Source organism: Natator depressus, chromosome 8 (genome assembly GCF_965152275.1).
Source record: "Natator depressus isolate rNatDep1 chromosome 8, rNatDep2.hap1, whole genome shotgun sequence".
NCBI classification, from domain to species: Eukaryota; Metazoa; Chordata; order Testudines; family Cheloniidae; genus Natator; species Natator depressus.
Window position 1 is genome coordinate 105,496,856 of NC_134241.1, and position 17,227 is coordinate 105,514,082.

At 44.6% G+C, this 17,227-nt stretch overlaps 1 protein-coding gene and 1 non-coding gene across 10 annotated transcripts in view; both read right to left on the bottom strand.

Annotated features, from left to right (window-relative positions):
* ST3GAL3 (ST3 beta-galactoside alpha-2,3-sialyltransferase 3) overlaps positions 1 to 17,227 on the bottom strand; it is a 402,838-nt gene that overhangs the window by 319,294 nt on the left and 66,317 nt on the right. The window lies entirely within an intron of this gene.
* Positions 15,911 to 16,016, bottom strand: LOC141993073 (U6 spliceosomal RNA). Its single transcript, XR_012640766.1, has one exon. It is a non-coding gene; the product is annotated as a U6 spliceosomal RNA (small nuclear RNA).

The window sequence follows — 17,227 nt, forward strand, 5'->3', positions numbered from 1 at the left end:
CACAAATGAAAGTACCTAATAAGGATTAGTGAAATGTATCTCAAATGACAATTGCCATTTGCATTCTCTCCCTCCCATCCACCATCCCTGCATGGTTCTTGCCATCTGATTGCATAAGAGGATGCAATAGCTCTCTTCTTCCAAACAGTTCCACTAGTTTGAGCTCTCTAGAGAATCATGGCTCAGAGGTTCAGGGTCTACAAGTCCTGCAAGACCCACTCTGTCTGCAGTGTCTTCAGCACTGCTGTGAGTCCTTGGATTTGGTCACCATCCTCAGGGGAGGCAAGGTCCCTCCTGCCTGCACTCTCTCCAATGTATTCTTCCGTTTCTGGTGATTAAATGGCAAAGACACAGCTATGCCAATGTAGGTTCCCAGTGTAGACCAGGTGAGAATCTTTGCATTTGTTGTCAAGTTCTTGCTACAGAATGAATGCTCAAAACCACAAATAAGACTACACTGAAAAGGTAGGTTGAAAATATAACATGATGTTCACAAAAAAACAGACCGAATGTAAATTGACCCAGATTTCCTCCATTCTGCCATAATGACATCCTATGCCAGTCATTAACAGACTGTGTTGCAAGATTAGGGCACAAACTCATGTGGAGGAGAACTAACCATCTCAATAAGTATGCAGTGTTGTTGCAGCTGTGTCGTTCCCAGGATATCAGAGAGAGAAGGTGAGTAGTATCTTTTATTGGACCAACTTCTGTTGTGAAAGACATGATTTCGAGAGTACAAAGAGCTCTTCCTCAGGTCTGGGAAACTAACTCAGATTGTCACTGCTAAATTCCTTGCCGAAGTTGGTCCAATAAAATCTATTACCTCACCCACTTTGGCTCAATAAGTGGCACCTAATGGCTCATTAGCAGCAGCATTAAATTGAGCTTGTTTTAGCTCTTCCATCCAGCAAACAGACCCAAGGCATGTGCACAGTTCGAACTTGGCTTATGCCCTGAAGCAGGAAGGTTTACATCCCTTCCAGGGCTCTTCATTTTTAAATTCTTACTATAATAATTCTTGATGTTCTCCCCTCCTTTTTTTTGAAACTTGCTAAACTCTTGAACTCAATCATCTATTTTGGCTAATTCCACAGGCTAATTGTGCATTATATGAACTAGTATTTCTTATCAGTTTTATATTTGTGGCCTTTTAGTTTCATCTAGTCTTTTTACCAAAAGCTTCTGAAAAGTCTAAACTACATTTCCCAGCGTCCTTTAAGTTTTCCAAAGAACCTTAAAAGTTTGAAGTATCTGTGCTGATTTATAATCATCAGATGTTCATCTAAGCACTTTGTAATAGACTTTCCTACCCACCCCCGAACGCAGTCACCCTTGCTTCTCTTTAAAAATGGCTAGGAAGTTAGCAGTCATCCAGGGCAGAAGGTGTTTTTACAATGATACATTAACATAGTAGTTGGCACTATAGTTCAACATTTTTAAAAAGGGCAGTTATCAATCGTTCACTGTCAAACATGAGTCAACAGTGTGCCCTTGTTGCCAAGAAGGCCAATGGCATTTTGGGCTGTATAAGTAGGGGCATTGTCAGCAGATCGAGGGACGTGATCGTTCCCCTCTAGTCACAGAATCATAGAATCATAGAATATCAGGGTTGGAAGGGACCCCAGAAGGTCATCTAGTCCAACCCCCTGCTCGAAGCAGGACCAATTCCCAGTTAAATCATCCCAGCCAGGGCTTTGTCAAGCCTGACCTTAAAAACCTCTAAGGAAGGAGATTCTACCACCTCCCTAGGTAACGCATTCCAGTGTTTCACCACCCTCTTAGTGAAAAAGTTTTTCCTAATATCCAATCTAAACCTCCCCCATTGCAACTTGAGACCATTACTCCTCGTTCTGTCATCTGCTACCATTGAGAACAGTCTAGAGCCATCCTCTTTGGAACCCCCTTTCAGGTAGTTGAAAGCAGCTATCAAATCCCCCCTCATTCTTCTCTTCTGCAGACTAAACAATCCCAGCTCCCTCAGCCTCTCTTCATAAGTCATGTGCTCTAGACCCCTAATCATTTTTGTTGCCCTTCGCTGGACTCTCTCCAATTTATCCACATCCTTCTTGTAGTGTGGGGCCCAAAACTGGACACAGTACTCCAGATGAGGCCTCACCAGTGTCGAAAAGAGGGGAACGATCACATCCCTCGATCTGCTGGCTATGCCCCTACTTATACATCCCAAAATGCCATTGGCCTTCTTGGCAACAAGGGCACACTGTTGACTCATATCCAGCTTCTCGTCCACTGTCACCCCTAGGTCCTTTTCCGCAGAACTGCTGCCTAGCCATTCGGTCCCTAGTCTGTAGCGGTGCATTGGATTCTTCCATCCTAAGTGCAGGACCCTGCACTTATCCTTATTGAACCTCATCAGATTTCTTTTGGCCCAATCCTCCAATTTGTCTAGGTCCTTCTGTATCCTATCCCTCCCCTCCAGCGTATCTACCACTCCTCCCAGTTTAGTATCATCTGCAAATTTGCTGAGAGTGCAATCCACACCATCCTCCAGATCATTTATGAAGATATTGAACAAAACCGGCCCCAGGACCGACCCCTGGGGCACTCCACTTGACACCGGCTGCCAACTAGACATGGAGCCATTGATCACTACCCGTTGAGCCCGACAATCTAGCCAGCTTTCTACCCACCTTATAGTGCATTCATCTAGCCCATACTTCCTTAACTTGCTGACAAGAATACTGTGGGAGACCGTGTCAAAAGCTTTGCTAAAGTCAAGAAACAATACATCCACTGCTTTCCCTTCATCCACAGAACCAGTAATCTCATCATAAAAGGCGATTAGATTAGTCAGGCATGACCTTCCCTTGGTGAATCCATGCTGACTGTTCCTGATCACTTTCCTCTCATGTAAGTGCTTCAGGATTGATTCTTTGAGGACCTGCTCCATGATTTTTCCAGGGACTGAGGTGAGGCTGACTGGCCTGTAGTTCCCAGGATCCTCCTTCTTCCCTTTTTTAAAGATTGGCACTACATTAGCCTTTTTCCAGTCATCCGGGACTTCCCCCGTTCGCCACGAGTTTTCAAAAATAATGGCCAAGGGCTCTGCAATGACAGCCGCCAATTCCTTCAGCACTCTCGGATGTAACTCGTCCGGCCCCATGGACTTGTGCATGTCCAGCTTTTCTAATTAGTCCCTAACCACCTCTATCTCCACAGAGGGCTGGCCATCTCTTCCCCATTCTGTGATGCCCAGCGCAGCAGTCTGGGAGCTGACCTTGTTAGTGAAAACAGAGGCAAAAAAAGCATTGAGTACATTAGCTTTTTCCACATCCTCTGTCACTAGGTTGCCTCCCTCATTCAGTAAGGGGCCCACACTTTCCTTGGCTTTCTTCTTGTTGCCAACATACCTGAAGAAACCCTTCTTGTTACTCTTGACATCTCTTGCTAGCTGCAGCTCCAGGTGCGATTTGGCCCTCCTGATATCTTTCCTACATGCCCGAGCAATATTTTTATACTCTTCCCTGGTCATATGTCCAACCTTCCACTTCTTGTAAGCTTCTTTTTTATGTTTAAGATCCGCTAGGATTTCACCATTAAGCCAAGCTGGTCGCTTGCCACGTTTACTATTCTTTCGACTCATCGGGATGGTTTGTCCCTGTAACCTCAACAGGGATTCCTTGAAATACAGCCAGCTCTCCTGGACTCCCTTCCCCTTCATGATAGTCCCCCAGGGGATCCTACCCATCCGTTCCCTGAGGGAGTCGACATTGGTGAGGCCTCATCTGGAGTACTGTGTCCAGTTTTGGGCCCCACACTACAAGAAGGACGTGGAAAAATTGGAAAGCGTCCAGCGGAGGGCAACAAAAACGATTAGGGGACTGGAACACGTGACTTATGAGGAGAGGCTGAGGGAACTGGGATTGTTTAGTCTACGAAAGAGAAGAGTGAGGGGGGATTTGATAGCTGCTTTCAACTACCTGAAAGGGGGTTCCAAAGAGGCTGGATCTAGACTATTCTCAGTGGTAGTGGATGACAGGACAAGGAGTAATGGTCTCAAGTTGCAGTGGGGGAGATTTAGGTTGGATATCAGGAAAAACTTTTTCACTAGGAGGGTGGTGAAACACTGGAATGTGTTACCTGGGGAGGTGGTGGAATCTCCTTCCTTAGAAGTTTTTAAAGTCAGGCTTGACAAAGCCCTGGCTGGGATGATTTAATTGGGGATCGGTCCTGCTTTGAGCAGGGGGTTGGACTAGATGACCTCCTGAGGTCCCTTCCAACCCTGATATTCTATGATTCTATGAAACAGGGAGGGTCCCACAAGGGTCAGTCCTGGGTCTGGTACTATTCAATATTTTAATTAATAACTTGGATTTGGGAGTGGATAGTATGCTATAAAGTTTACTGATGACACCAAAATAGGAGGGATTGCAAGCTCTTTGAAGGACAGGATTAGAATTAAAAATTACCTTGACAAAATTGAAGAATTGGTCTGAATTCAACAAGATGAAATTCAATAAAGACAAGAGCAAAGTACTACACTTATGAAAGAAACTTCAAACGCACAACTGCACAATGGGGAGTAACTGGCTAGGTGATAGTACTGCTGAAAAGGATCTTGGGATCACACACTGAATGAGAGTCAACAAAATGATGCAGCTGCGAAAAAAGCTATCATCGTTCTGGAGTATATTAACAGGAGTGTTGTACGTAAGACACAGGAGGTAACTGTCCCATTCTACTCGGCACCAGTGTGGCCTCCGCTAGAATAAAGTGTCCAGTTCTGGACACCACACTTTAGGAAAGATGCAGACAAACTGGAGAGAGTCCAGAAGAGAGCAACAAAAGTGATAAAAGGTTTAGCAAATCTGACCTATGAGGAAAGGTTAAAAAACTGGGCATGTTACTCTTCAGAAAAGATGACTGAGAGGGGACCTGATAACAGTCTTCAAATATGTTAAAGATCTGTTATACAGATCATAGTGATCAGTTATTCTCCATGTTCACTGAAGGTAGGACAAGGAGTAATAGAGCTAATCTGCAGCAAGGAAGATTAAAGGTTAGATATTAGGAAAAGCTTTCTAACTATAAGGGTAGTTAAACTCTGGAATAGGCTTCCAAGGAAAGTTGTTTTATACCCATCATTAGATGTTTTAAGAACAGGTTGGACAAACACCTGTCAGGGATGGTCTAGGATTACCTGGTCCTGCCTCAGCGCAGGAGGCTGGATTTGATGACTCCGAGATCCCTTTCAGCCCTACATTTCTATAATTCTCTGATTCTTTGGTCTTTAGTTGCTTTCAGTACCCTTGTATGAATTCTGCCTGGGTCTGGAGATACAGAGTAATTTAAATCTTTTCAGCCCGAGTGCTTCGGTTTGATCAAAAACGTTGCAGCTATTTTTGAGAATAAGGTCAGTGCACATTGGTAGGTTAGCTGGTATTAAATTTTTCCAGCCTATTTTTGAACAGGTGATTTGCAACAGAAACTTGAAAATTGGCAGGGGAAGTCCTGAAGTCAGGAAGCTGATTTTTACTGTCCCCATGATCATATGCCCAGATTTGACACAGTTATAAAGAAATTCATCTTCTTTACATGCACAGTAGAGATTGCTAAACAACTTATTTTCTGAACATTTCAACTTCACTGCACATGCTCTCTGACTCTGCAGAGCCTTCTTCATCATTTTGAAATAACCATACAGAGCTATAGCTCCAGACAGGAGATGGACTAAATTTGGTTCAGTGAAAGATGCCCTGGACCACCAGCTCAACTCTCACCTCTTCCACCGAGCGGAGTTAATAGCTCTACACACTTCACAACCACCTCTGTTACTAAGGGTGTGTGTACATTACAGCAGAACAGCCACAGTGCTGCAGCCTCATAGCACAGATGCTTCCTGCATTGACCGAAGTGGTTTTCCATCAATATAGTTAATCCACCTCTCCGAGAGGTGGTAGCTAGGTTGATGGAAGAATTCTTCTGTTGACCTAGCTGCATCTACAGTGGAGGTTAGGTCGACCTAACTACATTGCACAGGTCACAACATTTTTCACAACCCTGAGCGATCAGTGGCATACCCCACGACAGGCTGTGCCTCCAAGATGATTCCATCCAGCCCTTGAACATGCAAACAAAGTGACATCCTCCGCATAGTGCAACCTTCAATGTATGGTCCATGTGAGGTCACACTGAAGAGAAGACACTATTTTGCATGCCTGACTAAAAATGTCATGGCACACCTCTGTGAGCGATGAAGCTAGGTCAGTCTAAATTTTAGGTGTAGACCAGGCCTAAGCAAGAACTCTCACCTCTATCCAAGGAAGCAAACAAACATCAGCCTCACTCCATTTTACAGATGAAATAACTGATCACACACCTCACTTTTGACAGAGCAAGGAACAGAACCCAGGTTTCTAATTGTCTGGGTGTACTGCAAGATCCACCACTTCTCCCTCACTCGTGAGGAGCAAACAGAATTATGAAGCTAAACAGAGATGATTTTGGAGAGTTTTAGGTTTTTGTTATTGTCATCTTTGCTGTGTACAGGGTATTGTGTTTGTGGGAATAACTAAGTTTATTTATTTCACACTTTGTATAATTTAGAAAAAAAAGTGTCAATGGCATCCAGAGCTTGGAATGGACTTTTTAATAGGATGTTGGGCAAGTCACCAAAATATTTTCAGAGGTGGCCACTAGCTAGGCCATCCTCATTTTCTGGGTTCCCAAATACAAACCTGTAGGATATGATCTACAAAAGTGCTGAGTGCACCAATCACGCCAATCAAAGTCAATGGGATTTGTGACTGCTCAGCGGCTTTTGGGGGAGAGAGGGGGGAATCAGATCCCAGACGTCTCAAGTGGGGCACCTAACCATTAAGTCAACCAAAATTAGCAGACAATTTTGCAAATTTTGGCCTTAAACCTTCTGTGCCTGCAGTTCTCTATGTAAATCAGAGTAAACCCAGGGATTACAGTGGATGAGAAGCTGGATATAAGCCAACAGTGTGTCCTTGTTGCCAAGAAGGCTAATGGCATATTGGGCTGCATTAGTAGGGGCATTGCCAGCAGATTGAGGGAAGTGATTATTCCCCTCTATTCAGCACTGGTGAGGCCACATCTGGAGTACTGCATTCAGTTTTGGGGTCCCCAATACAGAAAGGATGTGGACAAATTGGAGCGAGTCCAGCAGAGGGCAATGAAAATTATTAGGGGGCGGGGCACATGACTTACGAGGAGAGGCTGAGGGAACTGGGTTTATTTAGTCTGCAGAAGAGAAGAGTGAGGGGGATTTGATAGCAGCCTTCAACTACCTGAAAGGGGGTTCCAAAGAGGTTGGAGCAGGGCTGTTCTCAGTGGTGGCAGATGACAGAACGAGGAGTAATGGTCTCAAGTTGCAGTGTGGGAGGTCTATTTTGGATATTAGGAAAAACAATTTCACTAGGAGGGTGGTGAAGCACTGGAATGGGTCCCCTAGGGAGGAGGTGGAATCTCCATCCTTAAGAGGTTTTTAAGGCCCGGCTCGACAAAGCCCTGGCTGGGATGATTTAGTTGGGGTTAGTCCTGCTTTGAGCAGGGGGTTGGACTAGATGACCTCCTGAGGTCTCTTCGAACCCTAATCTTCTATGATTCTATGATATTTTCCCACCTCACTAGGATGTTGTGAAGATAATTTCATTAATGTTTCTAGGACTAGAGTGATGAATGCAATTAAAAAGCCCAGGAGGAAATTTTAAAAATTCCTAATTCAATGCAAGCTTTGTGTGCTGTGCAGTAAATGAGGCATGGGGACACATACTGACTTATGAAGATAAAGCAAAATATTAAACAGCTGTCTCGTGCACTAAACCCCATCCATCCCATGCACTGATCGAGACCAGGATCCTGTAGAATTTAAACATTGTATAGGCTTTGTACTAGTCCTCAACTCACTGGTGAATTCAACCCTCTGCAAGGAGAGCAACCTTGTCAAAAGTCACTGACATGAATTCCTGAGATATCATATTTAAGGCTACAATTTTGTCATGGAGATCGCAGAAGTCATGGAATCCATAATTTCCAAAGACCTCTGTGACTTCAGCCCCGGTGGCTAGGAGCTGCAGGGTCCCACCACTTCCCACAGCAGCAGTGAGCTGTGAGGTACCCCCCCACCCCGCCTGAGGCAGCGGGCCCCCAAGCTCCGAACAGCCATGGGCAGCGGGGGTACCCCGCAACTCCCCAGAGGCTGCGGCAGGGCAGGGTAACCCCCGCAGCTGAGCCCCCATGAGTTGTGGGGGCCCCGGAGTGCCCTGCCACCCCACAGCTGCCCAACCCCTTCTCATTTTATCATGGATATTTTTAATAAAGGTCACAGACAGGTCATGTGCAACAAAGAAAAATTCACAGAAACTGGGACCTGTCCTGGACTTTTACTAAAAATGTCCATGACAAAATCTTACCATTAATCATACTAAATGAATCATTGAGGAAAAGTAACATGATAAAATTTTGTACTCTTAGGAATGACGGGAAATGATCTGCAGAGAATGTAAATGACAGCAAATTCAGCAAATTTGCAGATGATACTAAACTGGGAGGAGTGGTAGATACGCTGGAGGGGAGGGATAGGATACAGAAGGACCTAGACAAATTGGAGGATTGGGCCAAAAGAAATCTGATGAGGTTCAATAAGGATAAGTGCAGGGTCCTGCACTTAGGATGGAAGAATCCAATGCACCGCTACAGACTAGGGACCGAATGGCTAGGCAGCAGTTCTGCGGAAAAGGACCTAGGGGTGACAGTGGACGAGAAGCTGGATATGAGTCAACAGTGTGCCCTTGTTGCCAAGAAGGCCAATGGCATTTTGGGATGTATAAGTAGGGGCATAGCCAGCAGATCGAGGGATGTGATCGTTCCCCTCTATTCGACACTGGTGAGGCCTCATCTGGAGTACTGTGTCCAGTTTTGGGCCCCACACTACAAGAAGGATGTGGATAAATTGGAGAGAGTCCAGCGAAGGGCAACAAAAATGATTAGGGGTCTAGAGCACATGACTTATGAAGAGAGGCTGAGGGAGCTGGGATTGTTTAGTCTGCAGAAGAGAAGAATGAGGGGGGATTTGATAGCTGCTTTCAACTACCTGAAAGGGGGTTCCAAAGAGGATGGCTCTAGACTGTTCTCAATGGTAGCAGATGACAGAACGAGGAGTAATGGTCTCAAGTTGCAATGGGGGAGGTTTAGATTGGATATTAGGAAAAACTTTTTCACTAAGAGGGTGGTGAAACACTGGAATGCGTTACCTAGGGAGGTGGTAGAATCTCCTTCCTTAGAGGTTTTTAAGGTCAGGCTTGACAAAGCCCTGGCTGGGATGATTTAACTGGGAATTGGTCCTGCTTCGAGCAGGGGGTTGGACTAGATGACCTTCTGGGGTCCCTTCCAACCCTGAGATTCTATGATTCTATGACGTTTCGGCAAAAATATATATATTTTACATGTACCCAAAGAGCAGCACATACTTTTTAAGGATTCATAGCTTTGGAACTGTAATGAAAAAAAGAGACGTATGCTATGCTCTTTTATATATATATATATATATATATATATATATATATAAAATACGGCAGAGCTTTGATCAATATGCAACAAAGTATCTAACAATCACATTTAATGTTGCACTGCCGCAGGATGAATGAAAGAATAACGATACTCAAGTAGGATCAAGCACAGGAGCAGAAAAACAGATCTATTGCCCTCCAGTGGTATGTTGCAATCATTGCAAACGCTTCACGAAGCCACTTTGTATTACTACTTTTCAAACTCCAGAATCTAAGTAGGACTTTTTCCACCACTATAGGCCCAGCAGTTTTACACTGGCTTCGTAGAAATAAAAATCTCTAAACAAAAAAATAGTCAGACAGAGGACAAAGTCACCAAGCCAAAGAGGGAAAATAAAAGTCCTCAAACAGAAATGCAAGTAGTGTTATATGTGTTTTACAAAACACATGCCATTTTCAAAATCATTGTTTATATAAAGATAAGAAACTGAAACAGGAAGGAAAGAAAACAGCACAGTATTGAAAGTAGTAATAGTTCTCAGGATATCATAAAAGGCAGAATCTAGAGTTCCTAAGGAGGTACATGGCTGTCAGCAAACATCACAAAACTGCTAACACTTTCCTCACAAATATCAACAGCTCTTCACATCCCACTCCCAGTGTAGCCACTGATTTCACATCACAAGCAACAAAGTTGACAGCTGAGCAAAGATTCATATTGTTTTTGTCTAGCTCTGTTAGCTAAGCTACTGAAAGATTTAACGTTAGCAAGCCTCAAACTGTCCCGGGTTCCACTCAGTTCCATCACATACTTGAACAAATTTCAAACATTTTTTTCTAATGAATCTTTTAAGAAAACTTTAACAGAGATTAGTTAAGCCCCTTGGAGGGAACAAAGAGTGAAGAAAGGTAGCTATGGGGACAACTCCCTCCTTGAAAAGGTACAACAATTAAAGTGGTACGATGTAAAAGAACGAACTATACTTGAAAACACTACACAAAAGAACAGTAATTAATCCATCAGAGACTGGAGTTATTAGCCTTCTAGACAGGTTTCAAACTCACAGATAGTCAATGAAAGCGGCTCTTAAAGTGATTGAAACTGAAATTTTTATCAACGTCAGGTTCCTTATTACCAGCTATATTCACTGCAAGCATTGATCCCTGACTGGTGCATTATCTCCTCAGGTAGCCTGGATTTATGCATGCTTACAACCATTGCTTTCTGTTGTTCCTCTCATAGAAGATGTGCTGGTAAGCCATCATCCTCACTCATAGCTGTGGTGCAACTCTCATAAGCAATACTTTCTGCTAAGTGCTAACAGGAAATTTTTGCCTCCATAGGGCTGTATGAGAAGACAAGCGGAGTAACAAATAAATACAAATAGCAGCAGCTTGGGTTTCTCTAGCACCTTCCATCCAAAGATTTCAACTCATTCCTCTGAAGCACCACCACGTGAGACGTGTGGCACAGCATACGGTAGAGGAGTTTAGTTAATCAAGGAGCAAGACAATATTTTTTCTATTTTTTAAAACAAGGATGTTGCACAAAGCTATTTTGAAAAATTAGAGGAGTTAAGCGCTCAAGTTAGGAAACATCAACTTACCTCCTCCTCTTTCTGTGTGTGTTTTAATAGACAGTCTTTCATTGCATGAAAACATACTATTTCTCAAATACTGCAACACACATAGTATATATTTGTTACGCCTGGGGGAATTCTGCACCACTGCATGTGCACAGAATTCATGTCCCCCACACATTTCTTTGCTTCCCCACAGGGAAATGACCTTCTGGCAGGGAAGCGAAGCGAAGCTGCAAGAGCAGTCACACACCACTCCCTAGCTGCGCAGGTACATGGTTTCAGGCACCCAGAACAGCTGGCAGAGAGGTAAATCACTGCAGGGTTGGGGACACCCCAGCCAGCGGCTCCTACCCTGAGTCAGGATCAGCTGCTAGTCCCAGCTGGGCTGGAGGCAGGGGAGGATGGAATTTCCTCTTCCCCTGCAAGGAGTGGCTAGGCTGTGTCAGACCCACCCCCAGAAACCTTCCCCTGCTGCAGGAAGTTCAGCATCCTCCCCAGCTTCCTGCCCCCATCACTCCGGGGAGGGGTGACTGTGCGGGGAGCTGCTCCCCCATCCACCCAACACCCGTGCATCTGGACCTCCCATTCACAGACACCCCCACCAAGCCTCACCCCATAGAGCCAGAACCCCCCTAGCCCTCCATTCCCAAACCCCACCCCACTGAACCTCAACCTCTGCCTCTGGATCCCCCTCCCTGCAGCAAGACTACCCTCTACTGAGCTCCCTGCACTCAAACCCCCACCCTGACAAGCCCCACCCCTGCACTTTCTTGAGCCCCCACATCCACACTACTGACCCCCCAACTAGCTGCACCCAGACCCCCAACCCACCAAGCCCCACTCCCCCAGCACCCCCTGCTGATATCCCCACATCCAGACCCCTCCGCTGAGCCCCAACTACTTTCACCTGGAAGCCCCTAAAGAGTCCTATCCCCCCTGCACCTGGAACCCCCTCTCCCCACAAGCCTCTGTGCATCCAGACCGCCCACACCTAGACCCCCCACTGAGCTGTCTGCCCCCAGACTGTCCCACACTGAATCCTCTCAGCTCACGCTTGGATCCTGCCTGGCTAAGCCTGCCTGCCCCGCATCTGGCGCAGAGGGGCAAAGTCCCAGGGTGTTTCTGGGGTAGGCCCAGGCCTTGTGCTGTGTCAGGATCAGGCGCAGCCTCACCACTGAGTCCGTGTCCCGGGGGTGGGGAGGCTGCAGGGTGATCTCCCACCTTCGTACAACCAGTGGTCTGTGCTCCCCACTGCCGTGCTAGAGCCTCTGCTTGTATTTATTAACAAATAAAGCTTGCAGAATTTTAAAATATTGTGTGCAGAATTTTTAACTTTTTGGCGCAGAATGCCCTCAGAAGTTATTTGTCACACAACTTTGTATGGATCATCTCACACGTAAATGACATTTGTCTGACGTACATGGTAACAAACTATAGAAGTCTGGGCCTAAAGCTCTATAAAAAGCTTATTATATTGTATTAGAAAAATGTGATCATGTGATTAGAGACTACTTTTAATGCATGTATACAAAGCAGACAAAGCTAAAGCAGTATGTGCAAATCTAACTTGAACATTTTCCAACTTTTGAATGCTTACCTATGTAACATGCTGTTATTTTTAACGAACAATATACAAGTCAGTTAGCATAGCAATGACGATCTTAACATTCTCACTATCTGACTAGTATTTAAATATGCGATCTTAATGTTCTATTAACTTAGGTTTTTATGTTTAATAGTCTATTGTACATCTACAAAAACATCAAACTAGAACATGTGGATATCAAAAATTTAACAATAAATCATATTTGCAAGTGGTACTGGCCTTTTTAATATCCCAAATAAGACTTCACTAATCAGTAATGGATCATATAGCAGTGCTAGACATACAAACAATATATTGCTGTTTTCATTGCAATGTAAGTAGAGCGCTACTTATGGTCCACTTGGGATGTCAAGTGTTGAGACTGCGTGGGAAGAACTTTACAAGGCAGAAGGGTCATGACAACTAAATTCATAGTAATTAGTCTTGTAATTATAGCCGGAGCACTAGCAACAGCTATAGTTAAGGTTGCGCGAGTATTTCAATGATAACTTCATTTTCACTCATCTTTCATGTGATAATTCTATAGGCTTAGTCTGGGCCTGAAAGTGGTTTTTTTTTTTTTTACAAAGGTTTTAATAAACACAGTTCAACGTTTCTGAGGATAGAAGATGAAAATACACTATCCCATTATAAAAAAAAAATCTTGCAATTTTTTTTAGAAAGCTTGACAGCTAAAACAGCCAGAAACTACAAAAGGTTAAAAAAATCCCAATTTCCAAACACAGTACTTGGGGTATTTTTTTAAATTGTTTTTTAAGCAACCTATACCAAAGTTCTTACTCCTTGTCTAATAGCTGTGGTATTCTACATCATGCCCCCGTCAGCCATTTAGATTGTTACCAACTTTTAGAACACTGTGTATACGTTATTTTGAAATACTGCTATCCTTGCATTTGCAACAAAGGTTATTAGAAGACCTCTGCCCCCAGAAAGCAATTTGGATATGCTGTTGGTTCTCTGAACAATGCAGATGTAGAGTTATTGATTATTGGGAATACAGCATAATCTAGCCAGCAGGTCACTAGATCTAGGAGTACTGTGTGACCTTGGGCAAGTCACTTCATCTCCCTATGGCTCTGCTTCCTCACCCTTTGTCTTGTTTGTTTAGACTGCAAACTCTCAGAGCAGAGACTGTTTCTCAATACATTAGCACAGAGCCTACCATTATGGGACCACAAACTTGACTGGGGTCTCTAGTCATTCCTATAATAATATTTATACAGAACTATGAGGTGCTTTTAAACACAAATTCATTTCTGGTGTTGGTTATAAACAGCTTCTGGAAGCAGTTTCACAAGGTTAAATAGATATTTAATAGGAAATGTCCCTTTAAAGTTAGTCTTTAAACATTTTCTAAGAAACCCCTCTAGAGCTTTACTGGTTTTAGTGTTAGCACATTTTCACTTTGTGTGAGTTCATTAAAGGAACTCATCACACTGTAACCCACTCACTACAGTTGGAAAACAGATCTCTTAAGCTTTTCTGCAGGTCTCTGAATTGCCTCTCCTTAGCTCCAGAGGTAAGAGTGTGATGAGCTTTCCTTTCAACAGCTGATTTTTCAAAGTGCTCCAAAATCCGTAAGAATACTCAGATTGTCTTGAAAAGTGATGTGATCAGTGGAGTCTGGGGTAGTATTAGTGGTGCAAATTCGGGTCACAGGATCAAGCGGTTTCTGAGACATGGCACCTGTGAGAAAAGGAAAGTAAAATGTTCCTGTTCTCATAACATTCGCATGTGGCCAAATTGTTCACAGAGTTTAAAGCCAGAAGGGACAATGAGATTATCTAATCTGACTTCCTGCATAACACAGGCCTTTAAATTTCACCTACAACAGGAACTGGATTAGAGTTCAGATTGCAAGTTTGGGATCATTTTGAAAGGAGATTCTGAGATAGGGAACAAGCCCATGCACCACAAAAGCTACTTTTAATATAATCCAATTCATATAACTTTTTTGGTGAAGAGGCAGAAGAAAAGTAAGAGATTTCCCAAGAGCTCCCCAGCTGCTCAACAATACAAAGGACTGGTTGAGAAATATTACAAAAGTCATGACACTATAAAAGCTTTAGTACCACTGCTTACAGACAATTTGCATTCTCATGACCTATTGCTTCTTCAGGAATTCCTTTGTGACAGACACACTGAGCTCACATTCAAGTGGTGACTGAGGGCTAGTCTATACCTGAAACACTACAGGGGCACAGCTGCAGTGCCCCAGCTGTGCAGCTTTTGCGCTTCAGTGCAGCCACTCAGTACAGAGATAGGAGGGGTTCTCCCATCACTGTAGTTAATCCACCTCCCCAACAGGTGGTAGCTAGATCAACAGAAGGAAAAAGTCTTCCATCACCTTAGCGCTGTCTACACCACGGGTTAGGTCAGCACAGCTACACCTCTGATGGGTGTGGATTTTTCACACTCCTAAAAGACATAGCTATGCCAATATAAGTTTTCAGTGTACAGCAGCCCTTAGAGCAGTGGTTCCCAAACTTGTTCCGCCACTTGTGCAGGGAAAGCCCCTGGCGGACTGGGCCGGTTTGTTTACCTGCCGCGTCCGCAGGTTCAGCCAATCGTGGCTCCCAGTGGCCGCAGTTCGCTGCTCCCAGTGGCCGCGGTTCGCTGCTCCAGGCCAATGAGAGCTGCTGAAAGCGGCGCGGGCCAAGGGACGTACCGGCCACCGCTTCCAGCAGTTCCCATTGGCCTGGAGCAGCGAACCGCAGCCACTGGGAGCAGTGATCGGCCGAACCTGCAGACGCGTCAGGTAAACAAACTGGCCCGACCCGCCAGGGGCTTTCCCTGCACAAGCGGCGGAACAAGTTTGGGAACCGCTGCCTTAGAGGAACAAGCACTGCTCCTTTAACTCAAGGATCATGACTCAAAGCATCTCCTGTGCCCCTTAGTGCTTTCAATCTGCTTCTGGTTGGCGCCTGGAGCCATCATGGTGCTTCTTCTGAAAGTGTAAGTAGTGTCTGTAATTTTGAAGTACTTCAGCACCCCACAAATGTATCCCCACTGTCATCTATGCAAGTTCCACCCAGGACAGTCTGAGGAGTAGTACTGCATGTAGGATATGCTGACTGCTATGGTGATGTGAGGCTAGGCTGCTATAGGATGGACCTAGAGATCACAAAGAAAAGAAAACAGAGAGATTGGCACAAGACTCCCAGCCAGGATGAATCTCTTCTCTGCAGAGCAGCATTAAGCATAATGACGACTTTTGCAACTAGAAACAGGCATGGAAACGCATCACAAATTTGCATCTCATCCTTGCGCAGGGGCCACGCTAATCTACTCTGTAACATTCCAATGTCAGTACATGTGCTGTGGAAGGAAGACCAGGCATTCTGGTCTGTACATGTACCAGACACACAATGGCAAGAGTAGGGAGGGGGATAAGACCACCACTGTGACGGGTTGGACGCCCCGTCCAGGATGCCACCTGATGTACTGGGGTTTCACTGACACTCTCCTGCTCCACCAGCCTGGATTCCCTCTCCCTGTTTTGCTGAATTAGGCTCTCCAGCCTCTTGCAGCGCGCACACACACATACACACGGCCATACCCAGCTGCAGACACAGACTGAAGTCAGCTCTGTGAGAGAGGACTCACCCAGCACTCATGTGTAAGCCCTTTTTGGAGAATAAACCCAATATAATACTGTCTTGTGCTGTAGAGAAATCTGTACAACGTAAGCTCATAAATTTGCCCCCTCCCTCAATGTGAAGAGAGATATGCATGACTTCTTGCCCCCTCCCCATTAGAAATTACATAAACTGGGTTTAATAATAAACAAAACAGATCTTATTAACTATAAAAGGCAGATTTTAAGTGATTAAAGAAATAGTAATCTGCTTTATTCTGTTTGCTAAACAAACAAAACAAAACATGCAAACTAAGCTTGATTCACTAAAGAAATTGGCTATGAATAGTAATTTCTCACCCTAAATATTGTCACAGGGAGATTACAGAGAGTCTTGAAAGGCAGCCGCACTGGCCTGCAACTTGAGACTTTAGGTATTATTACTCACAAGCCAGGCGTCCTTCCAGCTTGGGATCAACTTCTCTCCCCCCAGTTCAGTTCTTGCTTCCAGGTGTTTTTCAGTGTCTCTTTGGGTGGGGAGGCAGAGGAGAACCACAATGATGTCACTCCCCTGCCTTATACAGCTCTTGCGTATGGTGGGAACCCTTTGTCTTGCAGTGGAAAAACACTGGCATTTGGGGGGGGAGAGGGGGGTTGGGAGTACAATGTAACTCAGACCCATGTCTCTGCAGGGCTGTGGTAGCCTTTACTTGTAGGCTGTCTGGAGCATCCACTGGACAACTAAGCCCTTTCACAATCCATTGTCTTTGGTAATGGGCCATCAGCCCTGTCTGGCTTTTCACTGTTGTACCTGAAGGGCTAGTTGTGGGTGACACCCAAAGTAGCACATTTGAAATACAGATATATGGTCAATATTTCTAACTTCAGATACAGAAATGATACAGGCATACAAATTGGATAATCACATTCAGTAAATCATAACCTTTCTAATGACACCTTACATGAG